General features: G+C 35.5%; 1 pseudogene; it reads left to right on the top strand.

Annotated features, from left to right (window-relative positions):
* Positions 1 to 3,143: 3,143 nt before the first annotated feature.
* Positions 3,144 to 5,212, top strand: LOC149232890 (UDP-glucuronate 4-epimerase 2 pseudogene; annotated as a pseudogene).
* The last annotated feature ends 13,319 nt before the right edge of the window (positions 5,213 to 18,531 follow it).

Genomic DNA, 18,531 nt, shown 5'->3' on the forward strand with positions numbered 1-18,531 from the left:
GGGCTCCATTTTTTATACCTCGCAATATAAAAACCCTTTACCCTCAAATATATGCTCAATATATTATGTTCTCTTTTCCTCATTATATATCTCCCAATACAAATGCACGTGGTATGGTATTGCTCCCACAAGGAAGACCCCATGGTGAAATTGTTGCATGTATCTCCTGTTATTCTTCTGGAATAAGGATGATTCATACATGTATTGTAGGATCTGGACTTGTTCACTCCCTTGTATGCTTGATATTTGGAACTGCAACTTGTATTCCCTATTATACAAAAACTGGCACATGAACCTGTAAACTCTGTTGAAACTATGCAACTGTGGTGTGTAATTGTTTGCTTATTTTAAGGCTCTTTATCCTCATGTTGACTCTTATCCTTTGCACTTCCTCTGCCACAAAAACCCTTTGACATATTACCATAACATATGAAAAATAAAATGAATATCAAAAAGATTAAAATGGATCAGGTCAAAATGTTGACGTATAATTAGGTTTTGTTCAACAAAATTAGGGTTTTCTATATTTCTCTGTCAACTCACTAGTAGAAAATGAGAAATTAGTGACTAGGCGACTAAAAAAGTTAGTCACCACAACTTTTCCAGCTGAAATACTACTAAAAATGAGCAATCGTAAGTGACCCAACTAAAAACAACTAGCATAAATGACTAATTTAGTTTGAGGTTAAAATATATGACTAGCTCATAAGTTAATACATCTAAAAATGACTAACGTGCGAATGACTAATTTAGTCTAGGAACAAAAATACAACTACCTAATAAGCGCTACAATAATACAAATCAATTCTTTATGTTAGTTATTTTAATTGTGTCACTTCAGCAATCTAAACATTCAAGTGATAGGGGATTCAAAGGTTATTATAGATTGGCTGAAAGGTTAGACTTCTTTAAACACTTCTTCATTCTCACATTATGTATAGGTGAACCAACTTTGCATTATTTATCTCTAATATTTTGTAATTTTAAAAATATTTTTTTAATTATTATTATTATTATTATTATTTAATGTATTTTCTTAAAATCTATTCATTGATTCTAATTCAATCTAGTTCCAATATGAAACATCATTTGAAGACTAGTTCTTAATTTATATTTTTTATTTTTCCTATCATAAATATTCCTTTACATTTTCATTTCAATTTGATTTCTTCATTCAAATCGAATATTCACATCATCACATTTGGAGTGTTGCATCTTGCTCTTCCCTAATAATACTTTCATGGAAATGCTAGAAGAAAAACTTGTGATTTATTTTGACTGAGTCAAAATGTTAAACATTACAACATATTACAACATCTCTACCAAACTGTGCTTGAGAGTGTCTCTCAAGTCAATAAGATGGACCCACAAGATTTTGAACTAATAACCTTTACTTAAGAAATATATTAACAATACACTCTACTAGTTACGATTCTATACCTCATAATCTAATATTAACATATTACAATAATCTCACCTTATTTTTTTTTTTTATATTTAATTTAGTCATGTTATATTAGTATTATATATCTTTAACACAAAATTATTTCAAATATGACTTTTCATCTTTCTTTTTCTTTTAAAAGATAGTAATTTTTTATGACCAATTATATTATATAGGTACAATCTATACATTCTCATTTTCCAACTAATATGAGGCAAAATTATATCTTTTCAATTATATCAATATGCAATTCTTTAATTTATTGCTTTCTCCAAATTTTAACTATATATTTATTTAATATGTATTAAATTTTCACATTCTTATTACATAATAAGTTGAAAAATATGGGCATAATTCAAAATTAAAATAATTAAAATAATATTTTAATTAAAAGTAAATTAATATTTTCGATTATTTTAAAATATAAATAATAACAAAATAATATTATAGTAAAAATACAAATGTTAATCAAAATCTAAATTTTAATAATCAAATACATTTCAAAATTTTACACCTAATTCATTTCCACATACTTTTATATCATCAATAATGACCCACATTCTTAGCACCATGTGAAAAACCTATATTAACCAAAACATAACATCCATTGCGACAATGTCCATGTCAAGTTACGAAATACTTATACCTAACTAATTAAAGTGATAATATCCAATTGACTAACATTCAAATACTATTTTCCCTCTTCTTTGCTATGTTATGTTGCTGCTAGTGACTTTGTCATGTTCTGTTGCCGCTAGTGATGTAGAGGATGGTGCGATCTAGCAGAAATCATCAACCGAGAAGAAGAAAGATGGTTTTGTCAATTTTCTATCATGGATTTCACTACATGTATCAACACCACTTTCAATTTCTCCTGTGATTATCATTATTAATACCCAATGAAGGGCCCTTGAAGGGCATCGACAATGTCTTGCAAATTTCTAAAAGGATATATACGATGGAGAGTCAAATTGATCAACCACTTCAAGTTGAAGGAGAAGAAAACAAACTGAATTAGTGTGCATCCCCTGCTTCTTCTTCTTCTTATTCTCAAGGACAACTAGGTCTCAGAGACAACTAGTCGAGGCCCTTGAGATGTTGGTATTCTCTGGTAAGCCTGAAGCACCTCAAAACCTTAATTTAGTCATTCTATATCCATCATTGTTTTTAAAGATTGAATTCAATCATAAATTTGAGCTTTTGTTTCATGGGTTTGAGCATGAAATGCACTTGAATTTGTCTATTTTGCATTTCTCGAGGTCTTGAATGGATTTTGTACAACTCGGTTGTGTTTCATGGGCATTTTTTGGGGGGACTTGAATGATATTTTCCAAGATGAAATACAATGTACCTCAGAAAATGATGTTTCCACAACCTAGATGAGAAAAATGGTGTTTCCTCAAGCTAGATTAGAAAAATTACATGTGGTCTGGACCACTTGCACTCGTGAATTGGCCCTTCAAGGGGATTGGAACCCTGATGATCAACTTGGTAAGCCATTTCCCTCAACACTGAATCACAACTTTATTGGCTAGATTTGAGACTTTAATAGGTATAGGGAGTGACAATACTTACAACTATAATGTGTTTCCTTAAATTTTCCTATGTATTTCAGATTTGAGTATCATAACCAATTGATATGCAACCCAAGTGACCCTTGTTGGGGACATTCTTCTAAATATACATGGCTCCAGTCACAATGGGGGACATTGATGATGAAACCCAGATTGACTTGCATACAATTTTTATGATGCTATGGGTAATCCTTCTATATGCCATTACCCCTAGGCCATCTAATTTCTCTACCAATTGTGTGGTCTGGCCATTCTCCTGGTTATGAAACATTTGAGTTATAGAACAATGTCAAAAAATTAAGATTAGAAGCCAAACCCTGTAGGGTTCCAAGTTATCCTAAATATATTGAATACTTAGAAAATACAGAATAATACTAAAGCACTGCTTCAAAGTGTTATATGGGTTGCATAACAACCTTAATCCATCAAGATATCGAGTAAACATCTCTCGGTAATATACATAATTTATTTTATACCTCCTTATTACATGTCTCACAGGGTCTAATGATCTCTCTTTATATTGTAATTTTTCCAACATTTCCAATTTAGATCCTATTTTGGTTGACCAAATAACAAAAGACATAATTGCAATAATGTTTTCACATGTTGGCTTAGTTCTTAGATGTAAGGTAGTATGTGTTTTTGTTGTTCTTTCTATTAGAAAATAGAGAGGTTCTAAATCAATGTTCCACCAAGACTCCGAGATAGGGGATGTGGGTGTGGGGAGATGCATATGGGGGTGTGTGGGAATACCCTCAAATTTTAAGGAAATTTAGGGGGGTGGAGGATTTCAGGGTATATAATTATTTGTAACACATATGCATACATAAAATTCAAGTTGATATTCAATAGTGAAGCATAGATATATTGATCCATACATAATTGAATTAAATAATGAAATACACTGATCCATATTGATCATTCATACTGGTACATACATTACCCATACTCATCATTCATCCATACACCACAAGATTCAATAATGAAATACATTGATCCATATTCATTATTCATCATTCTATAATTTACATTGATTTGAAAATTATATTTATCATTCATCATTTTAGAATGTAAATTGATTTAAAATTTAAATTCATCATTCATGAGTATGGAATGTAATTAGTACTAAGAAAAATAAACTATAGTACATACCAATTTTTTTGGAACCAAGTTAGTGATTACACTGGAAAACCATCTGAACCCAAAATCGGCCTGAATTGGACCAGAACAGGTTAAAAAATTTGAACAATATATATTCATGTGCATCCATATGAATCCAAACCATTTATACACAAAAAAACTAAAGTTCTCATTTATATAGCATGTAAGGATGCACACAACCAAAATATCACTGAGTGAAATCCATCTATGAACCGAAAATATATCAACAGATAGGACCTATATGGCCTTTAGGATCCAAAAGAAACATACCACAAAAAATACCTACATAGAATCAAAATCATTACCTATATTGGGATAATGATAGGTATTTGTTAAAGAAGTTTTTTGATGTGGTGCCCTTCTCTCATGTAATTCACTTGGTTGCACAGGCTAGGGTTATGTATGCCATGGAGAATCCCAACTCATATTACCACAACAAGATTATGTGAGTGGTTAATATGTTTGAGATCTGCAAGTCTGCAAACCCACAACTTGCTATTGTCTGGGCTCTTCAAGCTTGGTATATGGTTTGAATAATGAGAGCCCTTTTTCTAAACAATATGGAACAGATCAGCTTGCTAGTCTCTATGCAACTTCAAAGAAGGTAGGGGAAGTGATTTCTCACATTTATCATCATACCTATGGGATTTCCATCACATGTCTCTGGCTCTTAATTGTTTATAGACATTGGAGAAGGCCTGGTAGAATTCTTATTTTTCAAAAAGGATATACTTGAAGGAAAGACTATTGAAATATTCCAAGGTACAAACCAAGTTGATGTGGAAAGGAACTTCACATAAATTGATGAAATTTTCAATGGTTGTGTTGGTGATATTAGCACTATGGACAAGAGTACATGAAGTGGAGTAAAGAAGAAAGGCCCTTCCCAACTGAAGATTTACAACTCAGGTAAATGTCACCTATCTTAGTCCTATATCTTGTGAGTATGATGGAGGAATTGTTGAACGTGAATGATTTTGACTCATATGTATTGTTTCTCCCTAGTCTTAGTTCACAAGAGAAGGTGATGTAATGGCTCTTTGACATGTATAAAAACCCCTTGGCATCACACAAGACTCAATTCTACACCATCAAAGAAGCACCATGGATGCCTTTTGTCAATATGCATATTAGATTTTGAAAAAATACGTAAAGGAATTTTTTCTCACATCATCAAATATCATTACATTTCTAGACAACCAAATGCCCAATGCACAATTAATTGTAATGCTTCATTTCAAAATCCTGTTATCTTCCCACTATGTCTTTAGGGCTCCCTAGCAGTTGTTAACCCATTGACCAACCCTTCTAGTTAAATTTTTAGATGTTTCTCACACCTCTAATTTGAATCAACATCCCACCAAAATATGGTACATGGATTCTAAAGCACACCTTCACATGGGACACATAGTTGAGCCCTCAAAGGATCACTTAAACATGGCATCCTCTATTGGAACTTTGTTGTTCAAAGCCATTCACAAGAAGAGCCTAAACGAGCATTGTTTTAAGTGGGAATTTCTTTCACTATAGCTTGATACACCACCATTTTTATATCTTGGATTTGACCATCAATGAACATTTCACCATATCATGGTGTTGCAATGTAAAAGTAACTAGTAGGGTTTCTTGACTAAACCAAAATATCTTCTACGTCCTTGAGATGAATAAAGTTGGAGGCCAAACCATGGATGCATGCTTCCCATTTCTTATCAAGGGCTCCCACTATACCAGTGTCCATGATGGTGTAGACACTGGTATACTGATGTTTCTAATAACCCTTCTAAAACGAGTCAATTACTCCTTCAAGTTCTCCTTGAGAAATATCAACCATAAGGTCCAAATTTTACTCATTGTTTATGAAATTAAGGAAGAAGGAAACAATCTTCACAATTTAAATTACATTATCTCTTCATGGTTCCTTAAGTAACTTATGAAAGTGATATGTGCTGACCTCCAGTATGTCCCAAATCTTGTTTATCTTTTCACCATCTTCGTTTGATGTGCTCCATATTTTGTTGATATTCTTTCTCATTCTAGCATACTTGTGACAAAACTGAGTGTTCTCATCACATTGGGTTAACAACATAGATCAACTCTTGTTGTGTCATCTAGTTTCTTCTTACTCGTAGAGCTATTTCTTTATGGATTCCATGTTCTTAATATTTCCCAATTCTTCTTCCATGAATATTTTTCTCTTATTAGATTTGTAGATGTCTGAAATCTTCTCTTTAATGTTCCAAAATTTCTCTTGAGAATCATTATACTTCACTTTTTCTAACTTTATTATTTTCTTCTTAATCCTTCTCAGGTTGTTATTGAAATGGAATATTACATAATCATATAAGTGAACATTGAAGTGTTTCCATTCATTTTGAACCAAATCTATAAATTTGGAATCCTTAAGCCAATATGAATTGAACTTAAAGGGACCCAAGGGCTTTTCCTTTGCCCTCCCTATCCTAAGAAAAATTGGGACATGGTTAGATAATCCTCCTCCACTGACCCATGAACTGGATCTTACTACTTTAGCTAAATTGTTCTAAGCCAAAAGGAATCTATCAAGTGTTTTTGAGATGTCCCCAACTCCCATATGATTATTCCTCCAAGTAGGATTTATGATAAGTGGTTCTAAATCACAATGACTTGACTCCTCAATATTATATAATAAGTAATAATCTATGGGATCCATTCTCTTAGATTTCATGAACAATTCACCTTGTTTTAGAATTAAATTCATATCCCCTTCCATAATGACATTATCTCTCCTTGCAACAGGTTCATAAAACCATTTCTCCCAAAACTGTTTCTTCATCAAGAAAGGACTGTGAATATTGATCACATTAAAGTTTTTTCCTAGCTTGGATGAATATGGCTCAACACATATTGCTAAGGGTAGGAAGGAGATGCTTATGGACTGAAAAGTCTTACACCATCCCAACACCAAATCTTTGAATCTCCCCTTTGCACTGATTAACTCAAAATTCCATCTAGGAAACACTGCCATCATTGATCCCTTTTCCTTACTTGACTTAATTGTGGACTCTTGTATCAACAATATATCTGTATTACGTACATTAACTAATATCTTTAGGGATTTTCACTTATTGGTGCCCCCAAAGAGCCTAATATGTAGGAAACAAAAATCATTTTAGACACTTGGAAGGAGCTCTTTCTGCCCTAAGGGCCCCTTGAATGATCATCTACTTACATAAATGTACTTCCCTATCTGCTTGTATCTTGGCTTGATTGATGATCCATAAACAAGGGAATTATAGCCCACTCACTTCACCAACACAATAACTTCTGGAATTGACTTTTTGTTTTCTATCCTCAATTTTGTACAATGATCTCTTCCTCTTTGATTGCTATAAAGTCTCGTTTCTCTGTGCAATTCTAAATTTTGTTATTGGGAAAACTAGTGTCCATTCAGAGCTGCTAGTCCCACTAAGATGGGTAGCTATCTTAGAAACAAACAAACCAAAGTTACTTATCTTTTCCTTTATGAGAGATAGATGAGATAGAAGCAAACGGTAACAACCTCAGTCTTTCGCTAGTCTCCTTGCTTGTTTCCCCTCTCCTTTGATTGTGCTTTTGCCACTGCTTTCTCACTTGTCCCGCTTCAAAGAACACCTGTAGAGTCAAAGCAGCAAAATACCATGAAAACATAGAGATATATAACCATAAACAATATTGGATCAGATGTATATTAACCATATCAATGCATATACAAATACAAGATTTAGAGATATACAAACATATGGAGGAAAACTCAAATATCTTTATTGCTAGAAGTAGTAGAGGATAGGATTAGAACCAATCTGTCTGATCTAGCATCGTCCTCCCAGCATGAAAGCCCTCTTCACCTCATACAAAGCAATATCACCCAACAATACAATGTCTCAAAGAGAAACCGACAACATTTCCTTACAAAATACAAAATTCCAGCCTCTGGATCTCTAGGATGAGGGATCCATATATAGATGTTTGTAGGAGAGTGAGTCAGCTTCTGGTATTTTGATTAGTGTTATTTAACTGATAGTTCTTGGTTCCACTTAGATATTTCATGATCTCTTACTCATCCCTACGCGAATTCAGAGAGGCAAGTGTCATATGAGCAGTTTCTAGAAGATTCTTTGAGTTTCCACCTAGCAAACTGCCTTTGCCATTTGTCTTCTCTCACTCATCACACCCTACAGAAGCTATTTTAAGTATGCACCACACCCCCTGTGTGTAACAGGTGAGATGCATAGCACCCTCATCATGGAGCAGTCTGTATGGTCTAGTTTTAACCAGTTTTGAGCAGTTTTTCAGGGAGAACTTGTGGGAAATGATGTAATTAGCTGACCTTATTCCTCTAGGGTATGAAACAACACTTTTAGGGGTTTAGAAGCCCTTGGTTTATGGACATATGCGATTGGGGTTGCAGCGCCAAAATATGTCTATAACAGTTGCCCCCTAAAGCATGAGGTCATAAATCTTCTGATGTCGGGTGAAATGCTTTATCATGAGGATCCAAGGATTTTTGAACTGGAAGGTGACCTGTAATAAGATACAATATAATACATTATCTTCATAGTATTTTCATGATCTAGTTGAGGCGGGCATTCCAATGCTTAGCTTTATAAATTCATTTTCATGTACATAGGATAGACAATCGTCTGTGTGGTAGACTGATGATTCTGGTAGAGCCATCATCCCTTAGCTTGGATGATTATCTGTGCAGCAATGATGTACATTTGATGTTTTTATTTTCCTGAATATATCACAACCCGAATGGATGAAACTAGATCTGGGGTCTTGAAACTCATTCAATCTTCGCCCGAAGTACAAGTCGATCCATGCGAAAAGATGTGTCAATGTCGAACATCGAAAGACATCGCTTGATTACCAGCCAATGATGTAAGCTGTTAACAGGCACGAGAGGAATCACCGATAATGATAATGACCCTCAAGGTATTGCAGTACAATTCACATGGTGCGAATACATGAGTTGATGTCGAACACCACGCAAAATATTTCAGTAGAAGGCCATTGATGTAAACCTGTCGCCAGAAGTGAGGATCTTTCCATTGAGGCATGCAAGCTTCAAAGAACTGAAAGGGTTGTTCCTAAGTCAACTTTTTGGATAAGAGCTGATGTCGGCAAGAAGTGACCTGTCGTAGTAGGGCCTTAATGAATCCCACATCTATGACACGGAATGGAGAAAATTATTTTGTGGAGGCGAAAACGATCTGATGATATAAGGTTCAAGGTGGCGGTCATGAAAAATGGAGAGTGAAGGTATTGTAGCAGATGAGGCGTTAGCTGGGTTGGTGAATTCTCTGAGCGACTTCTCTTGAACATATCCGTGACACTGAAATGGATTGGTATCATTAACCCCAAAATGGATGGTACGACAGACCAATGGTGATATGACTGGTGAACAGAATAACCCAACCCGACTCAATCATGTTGATGGAGTCAAAGCATCATGTTCAATAGCGACCTGCTACCAATGAAGTTATTCAAGTTTTCTTCCCTTTTTCCGCAGTCATTGCTAACCAGTACCTCTTTATTTTTGTCAAGCTTAAGGAGGATAACATATGCTTGTTCTATAATTTTCCCTTCGGGCAAACCTGTTGGTATGTTTTAACGAGCCTAGCGACAGTAAAACTTTTCTTGTCTTCATGGACAAGTTTGTCGCTATTGTTTTAATGAGTTTAACAACAAAGATAACTCGGTCCTTTTCAATTTTAGAGAATCTAAAAGGAGGCGGAAAGGCAACTCCAGTAGTCATTTTTCGTAATATAATCCCTTAAGTCCGAAAAAGTACAAAATAATACACAAGGGATGAATTTTTTATTGTTTTAATGAGCTGAACAAGACAAGCGCTCGATATTTTTGTGTAATGATCCCTCAGGTCCAAAAAGATGAAAATATAGAGGAGGGATGGCACTTCCAATGACTTTAATGAGCTGGAGAGGCCAATTGCTCGGCAATCTTTTCATATTTTATGAGTCAGCTGAAAAGAGCTTTAAGGAGACTCATTTTTTGAGGAACGAGTGATGTTTTCAGATAGCCACTAGTTCCATGTAAGGTTTGGAACTTTTCAATGATGGCAGTGTAAAGAAGGTGGCTAATAGAATCACTCATTGTAGTTATTCCTCAAAAGGGTAAAAAATCAAATGGAGGCATATGATTGGCTAAAAAAGAGTGGAGGTGATGGTAAGAACACGACCAAGGCTCAAAAGCTGATAATTATGTGATCACAATGGTTATTTACCGAAGGTGGGTTCATTTTTTAATGAGCTTGAATTATGGGGGAACTTTTTCTCATTGCTAGGTTTATTTTTTAATGAGCTTTAACTTCCTGTAAAACTGCTCGTGATAATAGTCAGAGATGTTGATTTCACCATTAACACTATGTTCTTTTGATGGTCACATTGCCTGTTCAATTACTCCATCAAACTGATTAGAAATGTGAATACATGCTTGAAAAATGAGTTAATGTTGGGTCCCTATAATACTAGTGATTACCCCATTAATATTGTAGTTATGCCCCTTATTAATATTATTGTGCCCCTATTGCCCTCATATTGTTATTACTATGCCCCATAGAATCCCTCTATTGTTATTTTTGTGGCTTTATATTATTATTGTTAGGTCGACTGGGTTATAATGTGACTCCTTAGACTCCTATATATAGAAAGGAGGTTTTGTCATTTGAATCATCCAAGAATTGTTCATTTTTGTAAAGTAAAGGAGGTTTCCCCGTCGAAGAGGCTGAATTCTAAGGCATTGTTCTATCTTTTCTATCTTTTCTTGAGCTGGTTTCATAACATTTGGTATCAGAGCTTTGGATTCTAGGTTTCGCTGCTCCAAACAGGTCATCGTGGCATTGTTGCTATAGCCTTTTTTCTGCTATGTTTCAGAAGCTAAAAAACAAACCCATTTGAGAAGACATCGCGCTAAATCTCGGGTCTGAATTTCAGAGCTTTTTTCGCTATATTTGTAGAGATATGATTTAAGGAAGTTGGTCTTTTTGCAGACCCCAGAATTACATTCCAAACAGGTGACCTGGGGAAAATCATCATAACATTTTCCCTAAGCATTGGATTGAAATTTCGTAAGAAGGTGCAGAAAGAGGACAGACTGTAGTTTCTTGTATATATTTTTTAGCACTAAAGGACGAAACAGTGACTCGTGGCACTTCATACAATTTCGCTCTACTGAACTAGTCTATAATCAGGTCACTGTGGGAGATTTCGTATAACTCTTCCTTGGAGAATCCAAATTGGATCAGACTAGTGGCATTGGAAAGAGGACACAGAGAGCTACCATAGGTTGCAATTTCATAGGCAATATCGAGCTCCTACAAAGTGAAAAAAAAGTCTGTAGATTCTTTTAAATTTTTTGGTTACGAGTGGTTTGAAAATTTATTTTGAAGGAATTCAAAGGGATAGTAGAGCATTATTATTGGTAACTGATGCCCGAGGAAAGAAAATGAAAACACTTAGTAAGGAACCTGAAATCTCTAGCATGACTCATGTAGAAGAAGAAGAAATGTTGTATGTATATCAAAATTGCAAGAACAAGTGCAACAAGTGTCACTTGCACAAAAAGCAACAAAATCTAAGATGGATGGTTTTAGGAAAGATGTAGAAGCTAATATGGATGGTTTAAAGAAAGGTGTAGAAGCTAATATGGACTATTTAAGGAAAGGCGTAGAAGCTACGATGGATGGCATGGAAGCTAAGGTGAAAGGCACGGACGCTAAAATTGATGGCGTGGATGATAAGATGGAAGAATTGAAGATAAATATGAATAAGTTGCTACAAGAAATGGTCACTAATGGTGAAAGGGTACTAAAGGAAACTCATGATGAGAACAACAGAAATTTTAATCATAATTCCATATACTCTAATGTTAGATCAAAGACTCACCATATTCCAAAAATCGATATGAGGAAGTTTGATAGCAAGGATCCCACCACATGGATATTACAGATGGAGCAATTCTTCGATCTCAACAATGTGCAAAACACACAAAAGGTACGTATGGAAACTTTATATTTGGAACCAAATCAGTTTGTATGGTATAAATGGCTTTGCTCTCGTAAACAATTTATCACTTGGGCAATTTTTACGGAAGAATTGATAGCACATTATGAGGATACAAAAAGCAACACTTGTTTTAGCCAATTGATATGTCTCAAACAAAAGGGTTCAATAATGGAGCACATTGAGGAGTTCCAAAAATTGAACATAAGGGTAAAAGATATTCTAGAGGAGCATAGGATTGATGTGTTCATAGGGTCTTTAAAGGATAATATCCAACATGATGTTCGCCTTTGGGAACCTGATTCATTAGAGAAGGCATTCAGGTTAGAAAGAAAAATGGAAAGCAAAATTATGGCAACCAGGAAGCATACCACTCACAACTATAAAGATGGAAGTTTTGTTGCCCCTAGTCTTCCACAACCTATAAGGTTGACTCCACAACAATTGGAAGAAAAAAGAGCAAAAGGGCTTTTTTACAATTGTGATAGCAAATACACTAAAGGTCATAAGTGTGCTGAGAAGAAATTATTCTACATAGATTGTGAAGAGGAAGAAGAAAAGGAGAAAGAAAGGTCAAAAGAAGAGGATATATTCCAGGAACAAAGCCTAGATGAAGAACAAATAAATCTAACCATATCCTGTAATGCATTGGCGGGAATTACCACTCCTCAAACCATCAAGATAGAAGGACAAATCAAGAAGAAAAAGGTAATAGTGTTGATTTATTCAGGAAGCACCCACAATTTTATTCATTGTAAGGTAGCAAAAGAATTGAATTTCTTCCTATATCGAGCACCAGAGTGTCAAGTGATGATTGCAAATGGAGGAACAATAAATTGCTCTGGAAAGTGCCATAAAATCAAGCTATCCATGGGAGAATATGTTATTAACTAGCCCAATACTTTCCATTCCAATGGGAGGTGATGATGTTGTACTAGGAGTCCAATGGCTACAATCCTTGGGTACAATAGCTTTTAATTTTCAAGAACTTTTCCTCAAATTTTCTATGGAAGGAAAGGTAGTTGAATTAAGGGGTATTGCAGGGAAACCAGGAAAGATAATAAGCTCTAATGGTATGACAAAGCTTCTAAAAAAGGAGCAAAGAGGTGTAATTGCACAATTATGTTCGCTAGATGTTTCCACATCGAAATCATCTATTTCTCCAGATCTCCAAAAATACTTGGACAATCACTCCAAGATATTTGAGACTCCCAAATGTCTCTCATCTATGCGTGATCATGATCATGCTATTCATCTAATTCCAGGAAGTGTTCCTCCAAACATCAGGCCATACAGATATCCCTATGTCCAAAAGAGTGAAATTGAACGTATGGTTGTAGAAATTCTAGAGGCTGGTATAATTCAACCTAGTCAAAGTTCTTTCTCTGCTCTAGTAGCATTGGTGCACAAGAAGGATGGATCATGGCGGATGTGTTCGGATTATAGGGAGCTCAACAAGCTCACTATTAAAGATAAGTTCCCCAGTCCTATCATTGATGAATTACTAGATGAATTACATGGATCAATTTACTTCACCAAGTTGGATCTTCGTTCAGGATATCATCAAATCAGAATGAAGACTCAAGACATTCTGAAAATAGCATTTAGAACTCATGAGGGTCATTATGAATTTTTGGTCATGCCTTTTGGCCTTACCAATGCACCTTTAACATTTCAAGGTTTGATGAATTCAATTTTCAAACCATTCCTTAGAAAATTTTTGTTAGTATTTTTTGATGATATACTAATCTACAGCAAGTCTTGGAAGGATCATGTTGAACATGTTGACAGGGTGGTACAACTATTGGAGGAGAAACAATTATATGCAAAAGATCCAAATGTTTCTTTGGAGTCCAGGAGGTAGAATATCTGGGTCATATTGTATCTCATGAAGGAGTTAAGGTAGACCCTAGAAAAATTAAAGCCATCGAGGAATGGAAAATCCCCACATCCATAAAGAATCTACGAGGATTTCTCAGGTTGACAGGGTATTATTGCAAGTTTGTTAAGAATTATGGGAGAATAGCAGCACCTCTAACAACATTATTGAAGAAAGATGCATTTTCATGGACTCTGGAAGCAACAAAGGCCTTTGAACATCTTAAAGAGGCAATGTGCCAAGCACCGGTCTTAGCTACACCGGACTTCACAAAAACCTTTATTGTGGAATGTGATGCTTCAGGAAATATAATTGGTGCTGTTCTAATGCAAGATGAAAGACCCATTGCTTTTGAAAGTCATCCATTCAAGGGAAAGTTTTTAAGAAAAGCTATTTATGAGAAGGAAATGTTGGAAATACTCCATGCACTTAAGAAATGGCGACCCTACCTAATGGGAAGACACTTCAAGGTAAAAACAGATCATGGTAGCCTTAAATACTTTTTAGAACAAAGATTATCCTCTGAAGAGAAAAAAAAGTGGGTCACAAAGATGTTGAGTTATGACTTTGAAATCATCTACAAAAAAGGGAAGCAAAATGTGGTGGCAGATGCACTCTCAAGAAAGGATGAGGATGTGGAAGCATTGTTGTGCACCATTTCTATTATCCAACCAGATTGGATAAACGAAGCAAAGGAGGAACGGAAGAATGACGAAGAAGTGTGGGCACTTATTCGAAAGTTACAAAAAGATTCCAGTACGTCTGATACATTTAGCTGGAAAAATGATTCGTTATGGTACAAAGATCACTTATACCTCTGTAAGAATTCCCAGCTAAAACAAAAGATTCTTATGGAATTGCACACTTCTCCCTTAGGACAGCACTCAGGAAATTTAAAAACTTACCATAGGGTTAAGAAGGAATTTTTTTGGCATGGCCTTAAATCATATATTCAAAAGTTTGTGGCGGAATGTTTGGTTTTCCAACAAAATAAAGTTGAAACAATTAAGACACCGGGTCTATTAGAACCTTTATCCATTCCAAGCCAACGTTGGGAGGAGGTCCCAATGGATTTTATCACAATTTTACCCAAGTCTGAGGGAAAGAGAGTCATCATGGTGGTAGTTGACAGACTTACCAAGTATGCACACTTTTGTGCATTATCACATCCATTTAAAGCCAGTACAGTTTCTACTGCATTTATGGAAACAATTCAAAAGCTACATGGAAACCCAAACATTATTGTAAGTGACAAAGATCCCATTTTCACTGGAAATTTTTGGACAGAATTATTTTCTTGTCTTGGTACTCAGTTAGCTCATAGCTCATCTTATCATCCTCAATCTGATGGGCAAACTGAGATAGTAAACAAATGTTTGGAAGGATATATTCATTGCTTTGTATCTGATAAATAGACACAATGGGTCAAATGGTTGCCTCTGGCTGAATGGTGGTATAACACTTCCTTCCATACATCAACAAAAATGACCCCATTTATGGCACTTTATGGGTATCAACCTCCATCCATCACATCATATTTAAGAGAAAATTCTAAGGTTCAGGCAGTGGAACATCACATCGAACATCAACAACAAGTACTCCAACTCTTAAAGGATAACCTCGTATTGGCACAGAATAGAATGAAACAACAGGCAGATCAACATCGCAGTGAAAGAAGTTTTGATGTAGGTGATTGGGTATTCCTACGGCTACAACCATATAAGCAAATGTCCCTCAAGCAAGCTAAGAAGGATAATAAATTATCACCAAAGTATTATGGTCCGTAGAAGGTGTTGCAAAAGATTGGTACTATGGCATAGAAATTGGAGCTTCCTGCAGCTTCTCGATTGCACCCAGTTTTCCATGTTTCATGTTTAAAGAAGGCTATAGGTGACAAGCTCCCAGTTCAAACAATATTTCCAGAACTTGATGAGGAAGGAAAAATTGTATTAGAGCCGGAAGCAGTCACAGAAACAAGAACTCGACAGCTACGAAATCAATCAAATTTGGAGTATCTTATCAAGTGGAAGAACTTATCCGTTGAAGATTCCACATGGGAGGATGATAATTTTATGCAGAAGTAGCCAGAACTACTCAGGCATTGAGGACAACACTTTTTTAAAGGGGAGGGGCATGTTGGGTCCCTATAATACTAGTGATTACCCCATTACTATTGTGGTTATACCCCTTATTAATATTGTTGTGCCCCTATTGCCCCCATATTGCTATTACTGTGCCCCATATAATCCCTCTAATGTTATTTTTGTGGCTTTATATTATTATTGTTAGGTCGGCTGGGTTATATTGTGACTCCTTAGACTCCTATATATAGAAAGGAGGTTTTGTCATTTGAATCATCCAAGAATTGTTCATTTATGTAATGTAAAGGAGGTTGCCCCATCGAAGAGGCTGAATTCTAAGGCGTTGAACTATATTTTCTATCTTTTCTTGAGCTGGTTTCATAACAGTTAAACACCAATATTTTACTTGAATCATGTGGAGTCGCCATTTTGTTATCGGGAAAACTAGTGTCCATTCAGAGCTGATAGTCCCACTAATATGGGTAGCTATCTTAGAAACAAACAAACTACTTATGTTTTCCTTTATGAGAGATAGATGAGAGAGAAGCAAAGAGTACCAACCTTAGTCTTTTGCTAGTCTCCTTGCTTGTTTCCTCTCTCCTTTGATAGAGCTTTTGCCACTACTTTCTCACTTGTCCCACTTCAAAGAACACCTGTAGAGTCAAAGCAGTGAAATACCATCAAAGCATAGAGATATATAACCATAAACAATATAGGATCAGATGTATATTAACCATATCAATGCATACACAAATACAAGATTCAGAGATATACAAACATATGGAGGAAAACGCAAATAGCTTTATTGATATAAGTATAGAAGAGAGGATTACAACCAAGCTGTCTGATCCAGCATCATCCTCCCAGGATGAAAGCCCTCTTCACCTCATATAAAGCAAGATCACCCAACAATATAATGTCTCAAAGAGAAATCAACAGCACTTCCTTACAAAATACAAAATTCCAACCTCTGGATCTCTAGGATGAGGGATCCATATATATATATGTTTGTAGGAGAGTGAGTCATCTTCTAGGATTTTGATTAGTGTGATTTCACTGGTAGTTCTTTGTTCCACTTGGATATTTCATGATCTCTTATTCATCCCTGGGCGAATTCAGAGAGGCAAGTGTCATATGAACAATTTCTAGAAGATTCTTTGAGTTTCCACCTAGCAAATTGCCTTTTCCATTTGTCTACTCTCGCTCATCTCACTGTACAGAAGGTATTTTCAGTACACATCGCACCACCCATGTGTAACAGGTGAGATGCATCACACCCTTAGCATGGAGCAGTCTGTATGGTCTAGTTTTGACTAGTTCTGAGCAGCTTTTCAGGGAGAACTTCTGGGAAATGATGTAATCAACTGACCTTGTTACTTTAGGGTATGAAACAACACTTTTAGGGGTTTAGAAGCCCTTGGTTTATGGACATATGTGATTTGTGTTGCAGTGCCCAAATATTTCTATAACATTAACTTTTTGTTTTCTATCCTCAATTTTGTACAATGATCTCTTCCTCTTTGATTGCTATAAAGCCTCTTTTCTCTGTGCAATTATAAATGTGATTTTTTTGGTAACATGATTAGGATTGGTGAGGTGGACTCGTATATATGTGTGTGTGTGTGTGTGTGTGTCTGCGTGTGTGTTTGTGTGAGTGTGTGTGTGTTTGTGTGTGTGTATGTGTTTGTGTGTGTGTTTCAATGAAGTCGAAAAAGAATGAAGGCAACCACGCAAAAATTTACTCTCTGTTATCTATCCTCAATTTTGTATAGTGATATTTGCCTCTTTCATGGCTACGAGACCACTTTTCTCTATGTAGTTCTAAATGTGAACTACTTTTCAACACCAATCAGGTGCGGTGAGGCGACATGTTCTCTAGTGTAACCTGAATTTCCCTTGCAACTTGTGCTCTGGTGTATCGCTCTAGACGCTAACATGGGAGAAAAAATATTCATAGTAGATTTACTACTAGGCTAATTTATGTCTTACCATCTTGGCTCAACTATTGGAAGGGTTCTCTTAAGTGTTCATTATGTTCATTATTTCAAGGAAGACATGCATATACATTTGTACTAAGATATTTTTTCAGGAATGTTCTTGAAATGTAAATCAATCGACCAGATTTAGATCAAATAGGTCATTCCATATTTCAAAACCCTTGTCTTGAGAGCCAGAGGAACTTGCCACCTAACCTTGGAACTAAGACAAGAAACACAATAGAAATTCAAAGACACCAAAATATTAATAACTACTGATGCCAAGATCCTAGGTAATGTCTAGATCACATTAGATTCCATCGTTCCATATTATAAGAAAATAAGCATTTTTCCATCATTTCTAAATTCTCTTGAAG

This window comes from Pinus tabuliformis, chromosome J, assembly GCF_031772625.1.
Source record: "Pinus tabuliformis cultivar Carrire ecotype Pingquan chromosome J, CPIR1, whole genome shotgun sequence".
Taxonomy (NCBI): domain Eukaryota; kingdom Viridiplantae; phylum Streptophyta; class Pinopsida; order Pinales; family Pinaceae; genus Pinus; species Pinus tabuliformis.